This window comes from Pituophis catenifer, unplaced genomic scaffold (genome assembly GCF_029215685.1).
Source record: "Pituophis catenifer annectens isolate HBS135680 unplaced genomic scaffold, rPitCat1.0.hap2 SCAF_1, whole genome shotgun sequence".
In the NCBI taxonomy this organism is placed as follows: Eukaryota; Metazoa; Chordata; class Lepidosauria; order Squamata; family Colubridae; genus Pituophis; species Pituophis catenifer.
In genome coordinates this window covers 309,070,416-309,090,771 of record NW_027256881.1, presented here as the reverse complement: position 1 = coordinate 309,090,771, position 20,356 = coordinate 309,070,416, and positions in this window count along the sequence as shown.

The following is a 20,356-nucleotide window of genomic DNA, read 5'->3' as shown; positions in this document are numbered from 1 at the left end:
CCAGTCCTGCACTACTTCTTTGAGTTGTTCTATGTTTTGGCTGGTGTCAGCTTTGATGGTGTCCAACCACTGTGTGCTTTGGTGTCCTTTTACTGCTAACTCTTCCAAACTCAGTGTTGTGGTCCGCCAGCAGCCTGTGGAGCTGGCAGCAGAGTTGGACAATGAGGAGGCTGGGGAGGAACATGGGCCAGTCCTGGAATCTGGGGAAAGCCCGGACGACAGCTCTGCATCGGAGGCAGAGATGGGGCCAGGGCCATCTGGGAGTGATGCGCAGACTCCGGAGCCCCCAGAGTTGGACAGCAGAGAGGCAGAGGAATAGGAGGAGCGTGTTCCTAGTACATGCATGCGCAGAGCTGCCAGAAGGCAAGAGCAGCTAAAGCAAAAGGGATGACTCAGGAGTAAGGCCAGGAGATGATTGGCCCCTCCCATAAGGCTTAAAAGAGAAACAAAGGCACTTGGGCCTTTTTGCAGGAAAACAACATTGCTAACTCTGTTTCCAGTCGGCATCTCTTGTTTGTTTCTGAACTACGTGGGGCTTTGCCAAGTAAGGCCTTTGGCAGGGTGTCAAAGAAGATAAAGGTTGGTGATTATCCTGAAAGACTTCTTCCAAAGGACTTGTTTTGCAACTAATTGGGACTCAGCTGGGAATGAACGTAATTCTCAGCTGTTACAATAAAATAGGTTTATTTGGGACTAATTGTGTCTTGTAATGACTCAGTAAACCTAGTTCACAACACCCAGATTGGGGTAGGGCTACATTTCTGTAGCAAAAGGAATATTCTTTTTAAAATTATATTTTCAACCATCAACCATAATAATGTCACTGTTTTTTTCCTGTTCTCAATTTTTCTTTTACAGTTTTCTCAGTGTGGTGGCTTCTAAATAAGTAAGATCAATGATGCCATCTAACTGGATGGCTTCAGAAGCTATAAAAAAAGAGGCTCTTGGGCCATGTATGGCTAGCAGCCTGCATTTCATTGCTCTCCGATTCTGCCTATATCCTAAGGGCAAAAAAGAAAATCTGTCCAAATTCATTTAGTACCTCATGTTTTCTATTATGTGTTATTTAGCCCATTACCACTTCAATTTGTGAAATCTTCTTTAGAAACATAAACATCAAAAAGAAGGTGCGTGCATCTTTATAAGTGTTTGTCCCAACATGTGTATATTTGTGCATACTTTCCCCTAATACATAAGTCCAGGAAAAGGTAGATTTTATCATATGAGATGAGCTATTCCATACTTCTGGAAACCAAGTGATGCCTGGGAATGGTGATTTAAAAAAGTCAGGCTGGTGGCTTCAGTCATGAGGTTATGGCTACCACCTGGAATTTTTTGGGGGGTCTAGCCTCCCTTTAATACTTGGGTATTCCCAAACTCTTTGGCTTTAATAGTACTACAAATAATTATGATTTTCATTTTTAGATTTTTATCCCTTCTTTTTAAAATATGTATTTTCATCAACTCAAGGTAGTGAACATACCAAATGCTCCTGTCTCCGATTTTTTCCATGACAGGAACCCTGGCTAAGAATGACTGACTGCCCAAAATCACCCAGCCAACTTTCACCCTAAGAGAGGCCTAGAACCCACAGTCTCCTGGTTTCTAGGCTAGCACCTGAATCATTAGACCAAAGTGGCTCTTAATAGCAATCATAATGAGTCCCATTGCCCCTTGGGAGGGTGTCAATGTTGGCCTTTTTGGAAAACACTAGCTTAACCTCTGTTTAATGCCTGTGCCACTCATGCCCATCACCAGTTGCACATATTTTCTGTTCTACTTAAATGATTCTCCACTTGAATTTAGAACTAAGAAAGTTCAGGTTCCAACTTGGTTACAGAGCTGTTGAACTACACTGTTGACATTCATTTTTTAACTTCTGGAATACAATCTATTTTTTTTTATTTATCACATTTTGGAACTGCCCAGCTCCCTTACAGTGAGACAATGGCCATAAATGGGGCAGAACCATCATGCCCTGTCCTACTTTGCCTCCCATATATTCCTTCTGTGACCTTGGGAACTACAAAGAAAAATATTTTGCCAGATATCATTTATTTCTTTTTCTGCTGGCAGAGATACAATCAGATTTATGTTCAGGGAATACCCCACTGGCAGAGATTGGACCCATCCCATCTTTATTAATCAGACTGCATCTCTCATTTGAAATATTCAGTACTTTGATACCTAATTATAGTAAATTATTTAGCAATCGTTTAAAGGATAGAATGCAAACCAAGTCACCAATTTCAGCAGTATCTTTAATCACACTGTACAGCCAGAGAACTCTGAGCAAATATTAACACAATTAATCAATGTCAACGTGTCAGTCACATACAAAGCATCTTCATTTAATTATGCAGACATTCCTTTTCTCCCTCCTGAATGTAGGGGCTCAGCTGAATGGTACTTGTGTGAAGGTCACCCTTTGAGATCAAGACATTTCCCTTTAGTGCAGGAGTTCAAACCTACTTTGATTACTCCTGTAGGAGTTCTTCTCTCAGTTTCAATGAATGAAATGATATCTTACTATCTCTGTGGAGCAGTTTAAACATAACCTTTGAGTAACCTCCAGTAATTGGATTATAATTGACTTTCATGCAAGTGTTTATAGATAGTGATAGAATTACTTTGACAATGTGCTGGATATTCATTGGAAGCAATTCTTTGTTGGTAAAGGTTTTGTGGATTGCTTTTTTCTATCAAGAGTTACATCCTGCTTTATTGGTGGATCCTCAAAAGGGCTAAAACAGTGCAGACATAATCCAAAACAAAGTGAAAAACTAATTAGACAGGCAGGCCATTAAGAACAAATGAACCAGGAGACAGAGTACAAACTAGAAGCAGCCAAAATATAAACTCATGGAGCAATAAGACATAAATCTATGTACACATAATCCTCGACTTATGCCTGATCATGTAACAACTCTTCACAATTGAACAAAGTCACTTACAACCTGTTCTTGAAGTTATGACTGCTACTGCACCATCCTTGTGGTCATGTGATCACATTTTGGGTGCTTGGAAACTGTCTCAAATTTACAACTGGCTGCAGCATCCTGTGGTCATGTGATTGCTTTTTGCAACATATTTTGCCATTTTTGGGGGCATGATTCATCTATATCTATCTAACGCTCTGCCTATTTACATTAATAGTAATGCAGCATGTACACACACACACACACACACACACACACACACACACAACACACACATCAGTTTCAAAAAACCCTTGACATATAAAATATGGCTTTCCATCTGTACTTTAGTACAGTCAATCAGGTCAATGCTCCTGGGTGAGGAAAGAGAATAGCAGAGACTCATGGCACCCTCTAAAAGGAACATTACAATAAAAGCCCATCAGAGGTACTCTATGTCCTGGATGTGCAGGAATGTTGCCCTTTAGGGAAATCCCAAAATGAGACTCACCAAAATGAATCTTATATTTAGGGTAAGTATAGTGATCATCAGCCTCAGCATGAATACGAAACTGATTTTAAAATAGTGGCAGCATATGGGAAAGTGACTTGAATTGAAAGTGCAACCTATAGCCAAGGTAATTTAGATTTATTAAAAAAAAGAGTTAGAAAAGATATGCACATGATTATATATTGAGCATGGATAGCATAAAACATCTTAACTCATTATTGTTAATTTTATTAGATGGATGATAGAGGATAGAGAGATGATAGATAGATAGATAGATAGATAGATAGATAGATAGATAGATAGATACTATATGTCACATCCTACAGCTTTCTATAGATATATACTGTATATATCTAAAGGTAGATCAGGAAGTACACTTTGCTCACATTTTGAAATGACAGATGTTATCAGCCTGGTTGTGTAAGGAAGGAGCCACTTTTTGCCTCCTAATCAATGGCAGTCATGATAATTAGGAAGTGGAAGTTCTAAGATTGTTCAAATGATTGTTGTTCCAAATGAAAGAACCTGACAATTCAAGCCATCAAATAAATTCATTCTACTGGATCAAACTTCATTGGCCTGATCTAGGATTGTTCAATTTTATGAAGGGTAGATCATTGTGTGTGATTTGTATATACTTGTTCAGAAGCTATTCATTATTGGATTAGTGTAGTTAACCGGTATGGTATAAGTTGAAATCTCATTTTAAATATCAGTGAAGTTATTTTTCATTGGATGTAGAGTAGATGCATTGTGGCCTTATAGATGTAGGATTCAATAGAAACTAGTTAAACATGACCCAACAGAATGTAAATGCCTGACTGGGGAGATGGGATCGGGGAGATTGGGAGGGGATAGGTGGAAAGACAGAGATAGACAGAATACATCTAGATCCAGATATTCATTGATAGATATGAATGTATTATACCTATACCCAGTGGTGGATTGCTGCTAGTTCAGACCAGTTCGGGTGAACCAATAGTTCCGTTCAGGGACTGGCCCCGCCCACCCACCCTGGCATTATCACATTCTATATAATCACTGGTTTTTCGATGCCGCGCTCATGCACAGCACTGGGAATACCCAGGGGTGGGCTGCTGCCGGTTGTGACAACTGGTTTGTCAGGAACCGAAAATGTGAGCGCACGCATACACACTCTCACATCATTTGCGTGCGCACCTTCCACACATGCCCATGGCATCAAAAAACTGGCAATTATATAGGATGTGATAGCGCCAGAGCAGGTGGGCAGGGCCAGCCGCTGGTCGGAACTACCAATTCGCCCAAACCGATCTGAACTGGCAGCAGCCCATCACTGCCTATATCCTTTTTATCTTGAAATCTGTTATATTGAGTTTGTATAGGTTTATCTGCATGAATCAGAGGCCAAAAACAAATTATTGAAACAATGAGCAATTTCAGAAAGTCTAAACGTGTAAAAGACCTCTGAGGTCCCTTCCAACTCTGTTATTTGGAATTGGCTGATAAGTGCAACTCCTTGTACAAAAATAAGAAGCTACTGTTGGAATTCTCTCGCCTATGCACTTACACTGTTTTCATACAAGCTGCAATGCCAATTTTTGATTTTAATTTAGCAGGTTCTGTGAACTCATCCAGAGTAATTTGTAAATCGTGGTTATATAGTATTTTGGAGCATTCTACAAACCCTATTCAATAAAGCTTAGTGTGCTGTATAAACCCAGACTTAATGAGACACTTCCAAAATGTAACCTTCCTTTTCATTACTTCCCACTAGATCAGCTTCTGAATTTTCTGCATTCATAATAAACTCATATATTTGTGGTTTGAATTCTTCTAAACAAAACTTTGTGAAAGTAGCAACAGATACATTTGTTTGAGGTACTTTTTCCTAGGAAAGTAAGACAGTGACCTGACACCTGCTCTACATTTGGTGACAGACTCATGATAAATTGATGTAGTCTTAGCTAGCTAATAACTCCCCAAACAGGTGCAGTTAGATTAGTTCTAAATCACCTTGAGAACAATGGAAAACTGAACTCAGTATCTAGCTAGCAAAAGTATTTCCTGGGAGGGAAACTCTTATATTACTCAAGGTGACAGAATTGGAGGCATTGTTTGCAGTGCTCTCTGGAAGAGGATAGGAAAGATGGAAGTTTTCAATACATTTCCATTCTGGGAAAATAAGAGCAAAGGAAGATTTATAGGTTATGAAGGGTAAAGTACACTCTAAAACAGAGATAACAATAGAGAAGGAAAATTCTCTATTGCACAGAGGAAAGCAAATGAAAAACATTCAAGGCAATCTTTTAGCTTTTGTCTGAGATTCCTGAATATATGATCTATGATCTGAGATGTTACCATGGAAGGAATAGAGAAAAGAATCTGGATGCTAGCACACTGCCCAGCTATATTTTCCTCCTCCTCCTCCTCCTCCAGATTTTTTTTTAATGATACATTTTTAAATGTAAATTTGTAAACTGCGAGTGAGACAAAGATGCTCTTGAAAATAGATATATATCCAATTTTATTGTCAGAAAGATGGCTGTGAATTATGGCTGCCTGAGCTGTGAGTAGCTGTCTACAGATGTGGTTGTAAAGACATCTCCTAGTCACAGTCAAGCCCTGTTACTGTTTTTGTTACTATCATATGCTCTGTAATAGCAGATTTGTGATGCACTTAGAAGGTAAAATTATTCATCATCTTGGCTGATTTGAACCAAATATTGAAACAGTACACACCAAGGTATCTAATGCAGTATTTAGCCTAATCGTATGCAATTGCTTTCAGTTTTTGTGGATATGGATTTCTCATACTTGTAGCTGTCTAGTCTATTATGTGCTATCTTGATCCCTGTTCATCTTGGCTTCTTTGAATTAGTCAATGGGGATGGATTCTGATGTGACTCCGGCTCCCAAGCCTGTCCTCACGGAGGAAGATGACTCTGAAAATGATGGGGAGGAACTGACAAGGCCTCCCTCTCCAGGACCTTCCTTTCTGGCAACGCCTCAGGTTCCAGCTGAAGGCCAGGAGGAAGGCATGTCAGAGCACCCACTAATAGGGAGTGATGAAAATCAATCTTGGATTGATCCCAGGCAGCATCGGAGGGAGAGGTGTGCGCAGCAAAGGAAGAGGTGGGGAAAGGCCAGAGATTGCTGAGTCACTGAGCCATGCCCCACAGGGGATAAAAGTGGGTGGGGTTGCTCTGCAGGCTCTGTGATGGACAAAAACTGCATATCGTGAGCTTCGGATGGGATATTTTTCGGAATTAAGGCTTGGACTTTGTGAATGACTTCTGACTACTCTTTGAACTCTTGGTTGCCCCAGCAACAGACTACAGATACGCTGACTCCTGTTTCTAGAGGTGATAAGAAACTTGGCAGGCATTCGGAAAGTAGCTGCCAGAACTTTTATCTGCCAAAGGGATTCAGGTCGGCTTGTAAAAATAAATTACTGATAGACGTCTTTTGCTCGTGTGTCTGCCTATGTGAGGTGGGGGGACAGAACAGATTCAGTGAATCTATGATGAGGTAAACACATTTTTTGTATGATGGAAATTTTTTGTATTCTGGCCTGAAGGGAAATGATCTGCTCACTCCTGAACAAACCCTCTCTGAAGCCAGAAGACTTAAATTGCAAATACTGTCTAATCAAAAAGATGCTTGAGAAGATGCTTGATCCAGTTGCAGAACTTCATGGAGGAGAAAAATTTTCCATTTTTTTTAGCCTGGATTCTTGCCAACTTTGGGACAGAAACAGGGAAAGTCATTTTGATGGATCACCTGCTGCAGGAGAGCATCAATGGAAATGTAACTATTTTGACTCTGCTTGATTTCTTAGCAGCTGTTGATAAAAATAACCACTATGGTTTCCTCCTGGATTGTCTCCATGAATTGTGTTACGGTTGTTCTGCTCCCATTTGCTTGGATAGTCCCAGATATTTCTGGAGACATTTCATCTTGCATTCTAGTGAAGCTTGCTCAGCACAACTCTTCAGAAATAGGGTCCACCTTGCAGAATTTATAGTCTGGGTGGATTTTTTTTTCTTTTGACGCTGAGGAAGTCTTTTTGTGATGCAAGATGAAACCAACTGCAGATCTCCCTAAGATACTCCTAAGCCTGGAGTATCCCAGCTAAAACTATGTAGAGAGGACTCCATTTTTTTTTTTTTAATTTGATTTATATGCCGCCCTTCTCTGGAGACTCAGGGCGGCTTACAATGCGTTAAGCAATAGCCTTCATTCTTTTGTATATTTTATACAAAGTCAGCTTATTGCCCCCACAAACTGGGTCCTCATTTCACCTACCTTAGAAAGGATGGAAGGCTGAGTCAACCTTGAGCCTTGGAGAGATTCGAACCAGCAGAAATTGCAGGCAGCTGTGTTAATAACAGGGTGCACTAAACCCCTGTACTATCAAGGCTCTTTCCATTGAACCAGCCATTAGGGAATAGCCCTTGGGTCCAGGCTGCCTTTCTTTCTAGCTAGCTTCTCTAGCTGGGAGAATAAAAAAGTAACATAAAACACATTTGTCACTTACTTCAGAGCAGAGATAGTATTCAGCAGGTTCTAGAGAACTGGTAGTGGAAATTTTGAGTACCGCATTGTTCGGAGTATAAGACATACCAGAGTATAAGACGCACCTTAGTTTTTGGGGAGGAAAAAAAGCTGATTGGCGGGTGGATCAGCCTGAATACCCCCAATCAGCTGTTCTCAGAGCTGAATTTTAGCAATAGGTTCATTGGTTGTGAGCTCTGTGCCTCGCTTTATTTTTGCTTTTTTCCCTGCCTCTGAAAGCCTCAGAAACAGAGCTTCAGAAAAAAAGCCTCTTTCGTTTCTGAGGCTTTTTTTCTGAAGCTCTGTTTCTGAGGCTTGAAGCTCTGTTTGGAGGCTTTTTTTCTGAAGCTTCATTTCTGAGGCTTTTTTCAGCCTCTGAAACCTCTGTTTGAGAGGCTGGGCAAGGCTACATTCTGAGTATAAGACACACTCAGATTTCCACCCTCTTTTTTTGGGGAAAAAGGTGCGTCTTATACTCAAAAAAATACAGTAATTCAGAGAACTGGTAAATGCCACCTCTGACTGGCCCCGCCCCCATCTATTCTCTGCCTCCTGAGTCCCAGCTGATCGGGAGGAAATGGGGATTTTGTAGCAACCTTCACCTGGAGTGGGGAGGGAATGGAAATTTTACAGTATACTTCCCCTGCCACGCCCACCAACCCATGCCACACCCACCATGCCACACCCACAGAACTGGTAGTAAAATTTTTTGAATCCTACCACTGCTTTCAGAGGTGTCCAACGTTGGCAAATTTGCAGACTTCAACTTCTAGCATTCCAGAATGCTGACTGGTGAATTCTGGGAGTTGAAATCCAGAAAATCTAAGTTGCTAAGTTTGGACACCCCTGATTTATTTTATTTATTTTATTTGTTTCCATTTCTATACCGCCCTTCTCCAAATAGGACTCAGGGCGGTGAACAGCCAAAGTAAAAAACAGAGCATACAAAATTTAAAAAACAGTATTAAAATAATTAAATATTTTGGCCGTAAATTAAAACAACCCAATTTAAAATCAATTTAAAATTTAACTCAAGCCAGCCCAGCTAGTTGAAATAAATAGGTTTTCAGGGCCCGACGAAAAATCCGGAGGTCTGTTATTGTACGTAACTCTGGGGGAAGGTTGTTCCAGAGGGTGGGCACCGTCACAGAGAAGGCTCTCCCCCTGGGGGTCGCCAGCCGACATTGTCTGGCGGACGGCACCCTGAGGAGGCCCACTCTGTGCAAGCGTACTGGCCGGTGGGAGGCTATTGGTGGCAGAAGGCGGTCTCGTAAGTACCCCGGCCCTAAGCCATGGAGAGCTTTAAAGGTGGTCACCAACACCTTGAAGCGCACCCGGAAGACCACCGGGAGCCAGTGCAGCTCGCGCAGGAGAGGTGTCACATGGGAGCGCCTTGTCGCCCCCATAATCCCCCGCGTGGTCGCATTCTGGACCAGCTGGAGCCTCCGGGTGCACCCCAGGGGGAGCCCCATGTAGAGAGCGTTGCAGTAGTCCAGGCGGGAAGTGACTAGTGCCTGAGTGACTGTGCGTAGAGAGTCCCGATCTAGAAAGGGGCGCAGCTGGCGTATCAGGCGAACCTGGTAAAAAGCCCCCCTGGCCACGGCCGTCAAATGATCTTCTAAAGACAGCCGTGCGTCCAGGAGGACGCCCAAGTTACGAGCCCTCTCCATGGGGGCAATAGCCAGCGATGGCGTCAGCTGGCTATATCGGGATGCTGGAAGCCACAGCCACTCGGTCTTGGAGGGGTTGAGTCGGAGCCTGTTTCTCCCCATCCAGGCCCGCATGGCCTCCAGGCACTGGGACATCACTTCAAGGGCATCGTTGGGGTGGCCTGGGGTGGAGATGTACAGCTGGGTGATATCAGCGTACTGATGGAACTCCACCCCGAAGCCACGGATGATCTCACCCAGCAGCTTTACATAAATGTTGAACAGAAGGGGCAAGAGGACCAACCCTTGTGGCACCCCACAAGCAAGGTGCCTCGGGGTCGACCGCTGCCCCCTGTCAACACAGATTGCAACTGGTCAGAGAGGTAGGAGGAGAACCACCGCAGAACGGTGCCCCCCACCCCCAACCCCGCCAACCGGTGCAACATGATACCATGGTCGATGATATCAAAAGCCGCTGAGAGGTCTAACAGGACCAGGATAGAGGAGCAACCCTATCCCGAGCCCTCCAGAGATCATCCACCAATGCGACCAATGCCGTTTCCATGCTGTGCCCAGGCCGGAAGCCGGACTGGAGCGGGTCTAGATAGACAGCTTCATCCAGGTACCAGGGAAGCTGTTGCGCTACCACACTCTCAACAACCTTCGCAACGAAGCGAAGGTTGGAGACTGGACGATAGTTAGCCAAAACAGCTGGATCCAGAGAGGGCTTCTTGAGGAGGGGCCTCACAACCGCTTCTTTCAAAGCAGCCGGCAGGACCCCCTCACTCAAAGAAGCGTTAACAATCTTCTGGAGCCAGCCTCGTGTCTCCTCCCGGGAAGCCAGTACCAACCAGGAGGGACATGGGTCCAATAAACATGTGGTCACGTTCAGCCATCCCAGGACCCTGTCCATGTCCTCGGGAGCCACAGGATCGAACTTTCCCCAGATAACACTCTCAAGACCTGCCTCAGTCATCCCGTCCGGACATACCCAGTCAGAGGCCAGCCCTTCCCGAATCTGAGTAAATCTGAAATTTACTTGTAATTTCTTCTGTTGCTTTGTTTTAACTCTACTATATTTTAATATGCAGGGCTTGAGAGAAATGCCAGGATGGGGATTAAGATGAAGAGGGGGGGGAAAACGTGCCTTCCATTTTGAGAAACAACAGCTATAAATAAATATGTATGATTTCAGAACTAGTGTTTTTATGGCTACACGCATTTCAAATCTCAGTCACCCTAGAGCTGAATGATGGAAAAATACTTGCTTATTGATTGCTTCTTTATTTAGTTTCGAGGCAGTGGGATCCCAGCACTAGGATTAATTGTTTCCAGTGAGTTGTAAAAATTCTGAAGCTGAACAAAAGCATGAGTGAATCTTCTGGAGACTGACAGGCTGGTATGTGGGTGTATGGAAGAATTGAAAATGAATCTGGTTTTTACTAGGAAGAGAGATTGCATTGAAGTTCACCTGAGTTAGACTTATGGATGCATAATGAGGAGCTTGCTCAGCAGACCGGGGACTTCATTTAGACTTGGTTTCCCACTATATTTACTTTGATTAATAAGTCATTATTTCTTTTCATCTGCCCTCCCCTCTCCAGTTAATGTAGGTAGGTTTGAATACAAAATACAATAAAATGTGCATAAAAATTATTGAGATATTACCTGATTTGAAGTCTTTCATTCCCCCTCCTCAATCACATATTTATTCTGATATTTTTTTTAAAAAAAAATGAAATTATGTTTTGGACCTGGAAAAAAATAGTGGGTGAGTTTGTGACTATTGGATATCTCAGAAGGGACCCTCTCTAGTTTCTTTGGCTATAGAGGTGACAAAGGAGAAATGCACTTTCAGTCTTGCAAGATTCAGATATGGTAATATTACAATGAAATAGAATTTCTTCATCTTGTCTAGACTACCTTGTAAGGCTGAGAGTATTACTGCTTGACCTATGTAGATATCATCACATCAATTTGTGCTATCAAGGAAGAGTGTATTATTAGATGAAAATAAATCCAGAGAAAGATTAATTATCGGAGATTGATGAGAAATAACAGATATGGTTATCTCCATCTGATACTACTTTTTAGTTTTTGTCACTTATTTATTTAGATTCATTGTGGTCAAAGTGCTGGAACTTTGGTCTGATCCAGGGAAGTTATTTTCATTCTGTTTCACTATGTGTCAAGAGAGAAAAAACAACTTAAAAACTTATTTAGTAGGTATGGATCAAGGGTGAAATCCAGCAGGTTCTGACAGGTTCTGGAGAACCGGTAGCGGAAATTTTGAGCAGTTCGGAGAACCGGCAAATACTACCTCTGATTGGTCCCAGAGTGGGGAGGGAATGGGGATTTTTTTTTTTTTTTGAGTTATATGCCGCCCTTCTCCGGAGACTCAGGGCGGCTTACAATGCGTTAAGCAATAGCCTTCATACTTTTGTATATTTTATACAAAGTCAGCTCATTGCCCCCACAAACCAGGTCCTCATTTTACCTACCTTAGAAAGGATGGAAGGCTGAGTCAACCTTGAGCCTAGTGAGAACTGAACTCGCAGTAATTGCAGGCAGCTGGAAGCTAAATACTACCTTTAACAGTAGTATTAGTCTGCTGCGCCACTCAGGCTCCTCAGCCTGAGGATTTTGCAGTATCCTTCCCCTGCCATGCCTACCAAGCCACGCCCAAGCCACACCACGCCCACCAAGTCATGCCCACAGAACCAGCAGTAAAAAAAAAAAATGGATTTCACCACTGGTATGGATCTAATTTGGGGGGGATTGTTTTTGAAAACAATGTTTGAACCTACTGAGGCTCAGGGAAAAGGCATATCCTAGCAGAATCCAGAAAATTATGGAGCAAAGTCTGGCAATAAGGTCAAAAAGCTTGATAAAAAGTGATATGTTATGAATGGTGCTGGAGCAGAAACTAATATAAGAAGAATAGAATGAAGGTGGAACCTGGCATCTGCAAAAGATGTCTTTTGAGTGTGCAGGTTTGATTATGGTTAGATTGAAATTTTCAATTCTCAAAGGTGATTTAGTGAAAAGATGGTTTTGGTGGATTACTGCAGTGTACTTTATAAGGGGCTGCCTTTCAGAAGCTACATGATGCACCCGCACAAGCAGCTACGGGTGCATCTTGCTATGCCCAAACATTATTTCTGGTATGAGAACTTCACTGTTATTAGTGACCTTCAAGGTGTTGGTATCTCCTATAAAGCCCTTCATGGCACAGGGCTTGGATAGCTGTGGGATCACTTCTCTTGCATCCCAAAAAGTTCGAACTGTGTGGGTGTGTTTTATGTTCCATTCATTAAACAATAACATCTGACAGGACCTACAAAATATATGTTTTCTGTCATGGTATCTGCTGCTTGGAATATCATCATCCAGGAGTTCTAGCTCACCCACTCTTGCTCACTTTTAAATTAGTTTTGAAAATTAGAGTATTTTTTCATCAAGTTCTGGAATGAGTTGATCTGGTGTGCCCATCTAGTGTATTATGTATGTTTCGGTTAAGATGTGCTTGTCTCCTCCCCACCCCTCTCCAATTAGTTACTGTTATGTTATTCTTTGTTTTTAGATATATATTTGCTTTTCATCTGGATATCCCCAGAGCCAGGATTAAACGGGGTGGCTTCAATCAATCAAATAACTGTCTTTCTCAATTAAATTCCACATGTAAGGATAAAATGTGTCTCTAGAAAAGAGGATTAATGATATCTCTGGGGCTATTTAATCTGCTGTCTAGCTGGTCACTTGGTATAGACAACAGTCTCTTCTGATGATTCTTTATCTAACCCTAACCCTAATTTGAATGCATTAGGAGAATGTCATCTTGGGAAAGACTGACCATCATTTCCATACATTAAAATTTAGTTCTCCTGCCCAGGCAGGAAACCCTACACCACTTCAGACAAATGGTTATCCAACATCTTCTGAAAAATTTCCAGTGTTGGAGCATTCACAACTTCTGTAGGCAAGTTGTTCCACTTATTAATTGTTCTAACTGTCAGGAAATTTCTCCTTAGTTCTAAATTGCTTCTCTCCTTGATTAGTTTCCACCCATTGCTCCTTGTTCTACCCGCAGGTGCTTCGGAGAATAGTTTGACTCCCTCTTCTTTGTGGCAACCCCTGAGATATTGGAACACTGCTATTATGTCTCCCCTAGTCCTTCTCTTCATTAAACTGGACATACCCAGTTCCTGCAACCGTTCTTCATATGTTTTAGCCTCCAGTCCCCTAATCATCTTTGTTACTCTTCTCTGCACTCTTTCTGGAGTCTCAACATCTTTTTTACATCGTGGTAACCAAAACTGAATGCAATATTCCAAGTGTGGCCTTACCAAGGCATTATAAAGTGGTATTAACACTTTATATTCATAGACTAGACTGTCCTAGGAATGGCAGCCATAGGAGATTTCAACAAAAGCATAGCTATTTGCTTGGGGCTGTATGCAAGTTAGGAGTGATACAATGCAGTCTGATTGTAAGCTTAAACTGAATCCAGACTCTGCCATCTGCTTCAGTTCCCCCCTCCCCACCAATCACATTTTAATATTGAAATATGGGCTGGGAAGCCAGGTTTTAGGGATCCATATTTCAAAGATTTCAATTTACTGCTGAGTATTCAATTCTCCACCCATCTGGTGGGATCATTTGTTATAGCACATTTGCCAATTATTTGCTCAAAATTCCACCCCAATTTATGAGAAGTCTTGATTTGATTTTTCAGCCTCAGGCTTGTTCTTTCATTCTGTGCATTTTCAATTTCTTCCTCTGCCTCCTGCTAGACAGATACACACACAAGCCTGTATGTATAAGCCTACACAAATCACATCAACTACAACTATGAATGAAGAGAACTCCCTAAAAATGGTGGGAAAGTATCTCTTATTTCAGAAAAAAAAATAGATGTTTCGCACTGATTTCAGCTTAAAAATATAGCTCCAATGAAGGTTAGTAAATAAAAGTAAAATTAAAAGAGACTGGGATTAATATTCAAGTGATGCAGTTCGAAACTGATTTGTTTTTTTCTTGTACTTATTCGGTATCAGTAATACATAAATAGATTAGATGCAAATGCACACAGAGTTCCAGACCAACTCTTACAATGAAGAACAAAAATTGAGATCAGGAAGTACAGAAAGAGTAGTATGCTATATGGTAACTAACATTGGTTAGATCTCAAGTGAAGGTCAGACATGTTGGCTGAGAGAATTAGGGGCACACAGAGAAGTGTGTTTCGTTTTGTGTTTTGTTCTACTAGCTTTCATTCAATTTGCTAAACCAGGGATGTCAAAGTCGATTTCATTGAGGACCGCATCAGGATCGTGTTTGACCTTGGGGGGCTGGGGTGGGCATGGCCAGTCCCAAACTCTGTTTTCAGCTGCGACGGCCTTCTGCAACACTCTGCCAGTGAAAATGGAGCTTGGGAGTGCCATCTGCAGCCCTTGTGAGCTCCATTTTTGGCTGTGATGGGCTCTTGCAACCTTCTGCCAGCAAAAACGGAGCTCGGGAGGGCTGCATGCAGCCCTCCTGAGCTCCATTTCGCTGGCAGAGGCACCACAGGCTGGTCCTTCGCTGTTTCCAGGGCAGCCTTGCGGCCCAAATCTAAGCACCCTGCAGGCTGGATCTGTCCCTGGGCCTTGAGTTTGACACCCCTGTGCTAAACAGACTTTGTTTTGGAAATTCTTTCAAAGCAATAAAATTAATACGGGTAAAGTATTGCATGGTTATCCTTAGTAGGTGATGAGGTGACCAAGGAGTGTCTTTCCTTTGGCATATTGTTATTTGTTTGTTTGTTTGTTTGTTTGTAACCTACCTTTATTATTTTTACAAATAATTCAAGGCAGCAAACATACCTAACACATCTTCCTCCTTTTATTTTCCCCACAATTCTGTGAGGTGGGTTGGGCAGAGAGCAAGTGACTGGCTTGCAAAGTTACACATAAGCATAAAGTTTCCCTGGTTTTCTGCATTTTTCTAAAACTTCAAAGAAAGACTTCAAGAGAGAACTTGTCCCACTGGGCTTTTTCCCACAGCATTTTCGATCTAAAAGATTTCAAGGTGATTCCCCAAAGGAAAACTTCACAAGGGAGCTTCTTTTCTCTTCAACATTTTCACCTACGGCTGGAGAAGGTCCTCAGTCCAAGTAGTACAAAGTGATGATGAAGCTAAATAAAATTGCAAAAGTCTTTTCCCCCCCGAGGTTCCTGAGTTTTTACAAAATCACAAGGACAGTAATGGAATAAAATCTATTGGTGTCACTTGACCTGTTTTGTTGGTGAAGTTTGCTAGTCATCTTTGAACAAACAGTACAATATTATATCTCACAGTTCAGATCCCATTGCAACTCTATCTCTTACCACAGGTATATTACAAGACAAAAGATATGACAATATAATGATTTAGGAGAAGGGTTTTCAACATTTTCATATATTTCATATATATGATTCGATAGGCTCTGAAGAGTAAATTACTGACAAAGCTGTGCATGGTTTGTTTGTTTGGGATTTTTTTTTGCCAATAAATAAAGCGACAATGGAAGACTGTTTCCTCCCCACCATTCTTTATTCATACTTTTTTCCCCATTCAAAATAGGTGGGGAAATTTGCATTATCTAGCTTGGCCTTTAAAATAATCTACCTGGCCCTCTAAATTCCAGAGAGCCATCACCAAACAGTGCATATTAGGGCTGGAAATTTTTTCCTCTATGAAGGAGCAAGCCTGCCCTCCCTTGCTTATCTGTTTGTGGGGCTATAACTGTAATAGTCCATTCATTGTGTGACAATGCGGCCATCCCATGATGAATGTACCAGTGCTAGTCCTTTTGTGGGGCAAAACTAGTTCCTTTTATATTATGTGTGGGGGAATCTGGGCTGGCTAAGATAGCCTTCCTTTGTCGTGTTGTGCATTTTGCATTGCAGCATGCTTTGAATCACAAAATACCAAACAAAGCCATACAGTCATCGGATTGTATCCTTTGATAGCTCCCCCATGCTTGGTTGGCAAAGTGCTTTTTCAACATTAAGCTTCTCAGCACCCCACTGAGAAAAAGATGCATTCTTATCCAAAGTGAAGAGAGGTTAACTGTCTTTCCCTTGGCATGCAGGGAACAAAAGGTAAACACAAACCAAATTATAATATTTTTTGGTGGTTGCTTCTCAGCTCCAAAATGTAACCAAAGTTTGTAACCTGTTATAGGGACAGGTTCCAAAACAACTAATTATATCCAATTAGCAGAGTATTTTCCATGGATATGAACTTTGACGAACTGTAATGGTATCTGGAAGTGACTTTAGGAAACCAGGTGAAAAGATGATGATGGCCAATGATCAGACAAGAGACAGCATAGCCTGCAGCTACAAAGTGGATGGATCAAAAGATTCAGGAGGGACCCTGCCTATGTTATTCAGCTATAAAGATGCCCATTGTTTAAATAGTGCATTAGTTGACAAAATAGATATTGTCTGAAACAAAAATATAACTTCATTTTTATCACAGAAATTCTCCCCAGCAATGACAATTGTAATTTCTCACACCTTAACATAACTTTTCTTAACTTCATTCATTAAATACCTAACATATTTATTTTGAAATAATATACAAACCGTATTTGTCATAGTGATACTTAGATATTTTACTTCTATTTCCATGTTTTTTTATTAAGATCTTTGTTTTCTGTTGTTTGATTAAAAAACCTGATAATACCCATTTTTTAAAAGTTTTCCCATTAATTTTCCAATTCCCTTTGAAGGATCTTCCAAACCAACACCAAGCAAACTATAAAAGCTCTTAACATGTAAGATTCTTTTAAAATACTTACACCCCTATTTCTCTCTTGTCTTATAGCTACACTCACTATTTCAGGAACCAAAATAAAAAGAAGATACAACCAGCATCTTAGTCTTGTTCCTTTTGTATAACCCACAAGGCTTTGTCAGATCTCTATTAATTTGTGCTTACTGTGAAATATAAATCAATCTTACCCATTTTATAAAGTTCTCTTGAAAGTTCATATCTTCCAGAACTTTGAGCAGGAAAGCCCAATTCAAATTACAAAAGGCCTTCTCTTCATTTAAGAAAATCAATGCGGCTAGTTTTTCATTATGTTGCTCCAAATATTTCAAAATACCCAAGGTATTTTTAAGGTAGTTCTTTTGCTGTCTTTTAAATAAAAACCCGGATGGATCTTCATCAATAAATTCCTACATAAATATTTTCAGTCTATCAGCCAGAATCATTGTAAAATAACTTACAGATATAATTCAGTAATGATATCAGCCTGTAATTTCTTGTTACAGTCAAATCTTGTCCATCTTTAGGTTTTAGTGCTTTATTTTGGGCTCTTTCCAACTCGCTGGCATCTTCCCTGTCTGTTGGTTAGAATTCATTGCATTTTATAAAGGTTGTAAAAGGCAATTTTCAAAACATTTAAAATAAGTACCTGATCATCACTCCTGGTTTAATGTTTTTTATATCTTCAGAATTGTCTCTTAATGTCATAGGTCCACTTAAAATCTTTCTCTGTAATCCTTTGCAAATTGTATTTCTTCAGATGTGCATCTATTTTTTTCTAGAGAGATGTCACTTGCTTTACACCAGTTAGAATAATAATGATAAAATGCTTTTTGCATCCATTAATACAGTATCTCCCTCCTGTAGCTTTAATATCATTTTCATTTCTTTTCATAGTTCATATGGCAACCATTTCCCTGGTTTGCTTGCAAACTCCAAGTGTTTTTGGTTGACGTGATTCATTTTTATTTCCATTTTTATTTCTGTCGGCATAGATAAGTGTTGTAAAAGCTTAATTTATTGAGAAATACTTGTCTTCTCTGGAAATGTTTTTAATTCATCTTTTCTCTTTGTCTCATTCAAAATATTTAGCATCTTCTCTTGACTCTTCTTTTTGAGTTAACTTTTATATTGTATAAAGTAACTTTAATAAATGCTGTACTTGAGTTCCAAACCATTCTTAAATTATACTTTATTTAAATTATTTTCAAAAAGTATTTTAATTTCTTTTTACACCCTTCACAATTGCTTCTTTCTGTAATAACATTTCATTTAGTCTCTGAAAGAACTGGATTTTCTTCTATAAACCAAACTTACAAAATTATGATCCGAAAACATTTTTGGTAATGTCTCTATTTTAGAAACCTCATTGACCAAATTATTCAAACTCCACATCATGTCTATTTTTGAAAACGATTTGTGCTTTTCAGAAAAGTAGACGTATTCTCTTGAATTTCCATTTACCCATCTCTATATATCTATAAGCCCTAAACTGGGTTTATAGATATATAGAGCCATCAAATCAAAGAAAACATTTCTTATTCTTGCAAATCTTCTATTTAATCTGTATATCTTATTTATTTCTGCTTCTGTATTCTTCTCAACCCAATCCATAAAATTTGCCAAAACTTTAACAACTGTTTCTATATATCTTCATCAGACTCCTCTGGAATTGTTTTAAATCTCAAATAAAAAATCCTTCTTTCTCAATTCCAGTAATAGCAAATTTTCTCTTTCTCTTTCTAGCTCTCTGTCCATAACTTCTGTCTTATTCTCCAAAATTTCCACTTTATCATCAATTTGTCTCTCCCCATCCCCATTTTGCCCTTCTTGTGTCCTTAACACTTTCATCTCAAATGGCTGTACACTGTACTTATAGTCAGCATCACAGTCTGGCTCACATTAACTTTATCTTTTGTTTTGTAAAATCCACCAATTGTCTTCATTCTTTAATAGTAAACAGAAATCATTCCCACAAAGGTCAGGTTCATTTCTCTATTTTAATTCCAATAGAAAGCATTCTGCCCCCCCCCAAAAAAGTTTCAGAATAATTATCCCCATTATCCATTTTAAACTTCTCCCATCTACTCCTTCTTAAGCTTTTTGCCAAAACCTTTAAACCTTTTTTCCTTTCACTTACCAAGCGGAAGTCTCTTATCCTTCTGCTCAGAAAATCTCTCTTTAGCTGTAATTTAATTACGTTCAAAAGCACTGAAGAAAGTGACACTTGTGTGAACCTTGTGTTCATAGGTTGCATTACAGCTGTAAGCTTGACTGAAATCCTTCAATTCTCAGTCACTCAACTCACAAGTCAACTGCAAAAACCACAGTTCCTGCAGTCTCCTCATGAACAGCTACTTCTTCATCTAAAAGGCTGTGCTGACCAGAATTTGCCATCTGGTCACTGATCTCTGCCATAAGGTCATCACTGCTCCTTCAGGGATGTATAGTCAGCTATAGATTCTCACCTGTAAGCCGAAGTTGTTTCCCAAGGCAGTGAAGCAATATGATTCCTAGCTTGATGCAAATTTATGACAGATTACAGAATAGTGTACAGTGCTTACTGTAGGCATGATTTTTCCAAAAATAAAATATACCAATGGCAATATCACCAAAGAAAATAGTTGCTCAAAGAGATTATGTATTGTCCCTCAGTCAAAACAGAAAATAAAACCTAGTAAACAAATGGAAGGGAAAAGTCCTCTAGCAGGCCAGTAAGAGCCCTGCAGATTATTAGCCTCCAATGTTTTCATAGATTTTCTCTATTTTTCATGTGAAAAGTTCCTAATTCTGACCAGGTCACCTTGTCTCAGTGACCTGGTCAGTGGGATGACAATAACATAGAGGCTCTGCTTTGAAAATTAATACTCTCAAAATACTCTGTACTGTTGAGTTGAAGTAAGGGTGATGTAGAGAAGAACATGTTAGAACCTCATCCATTA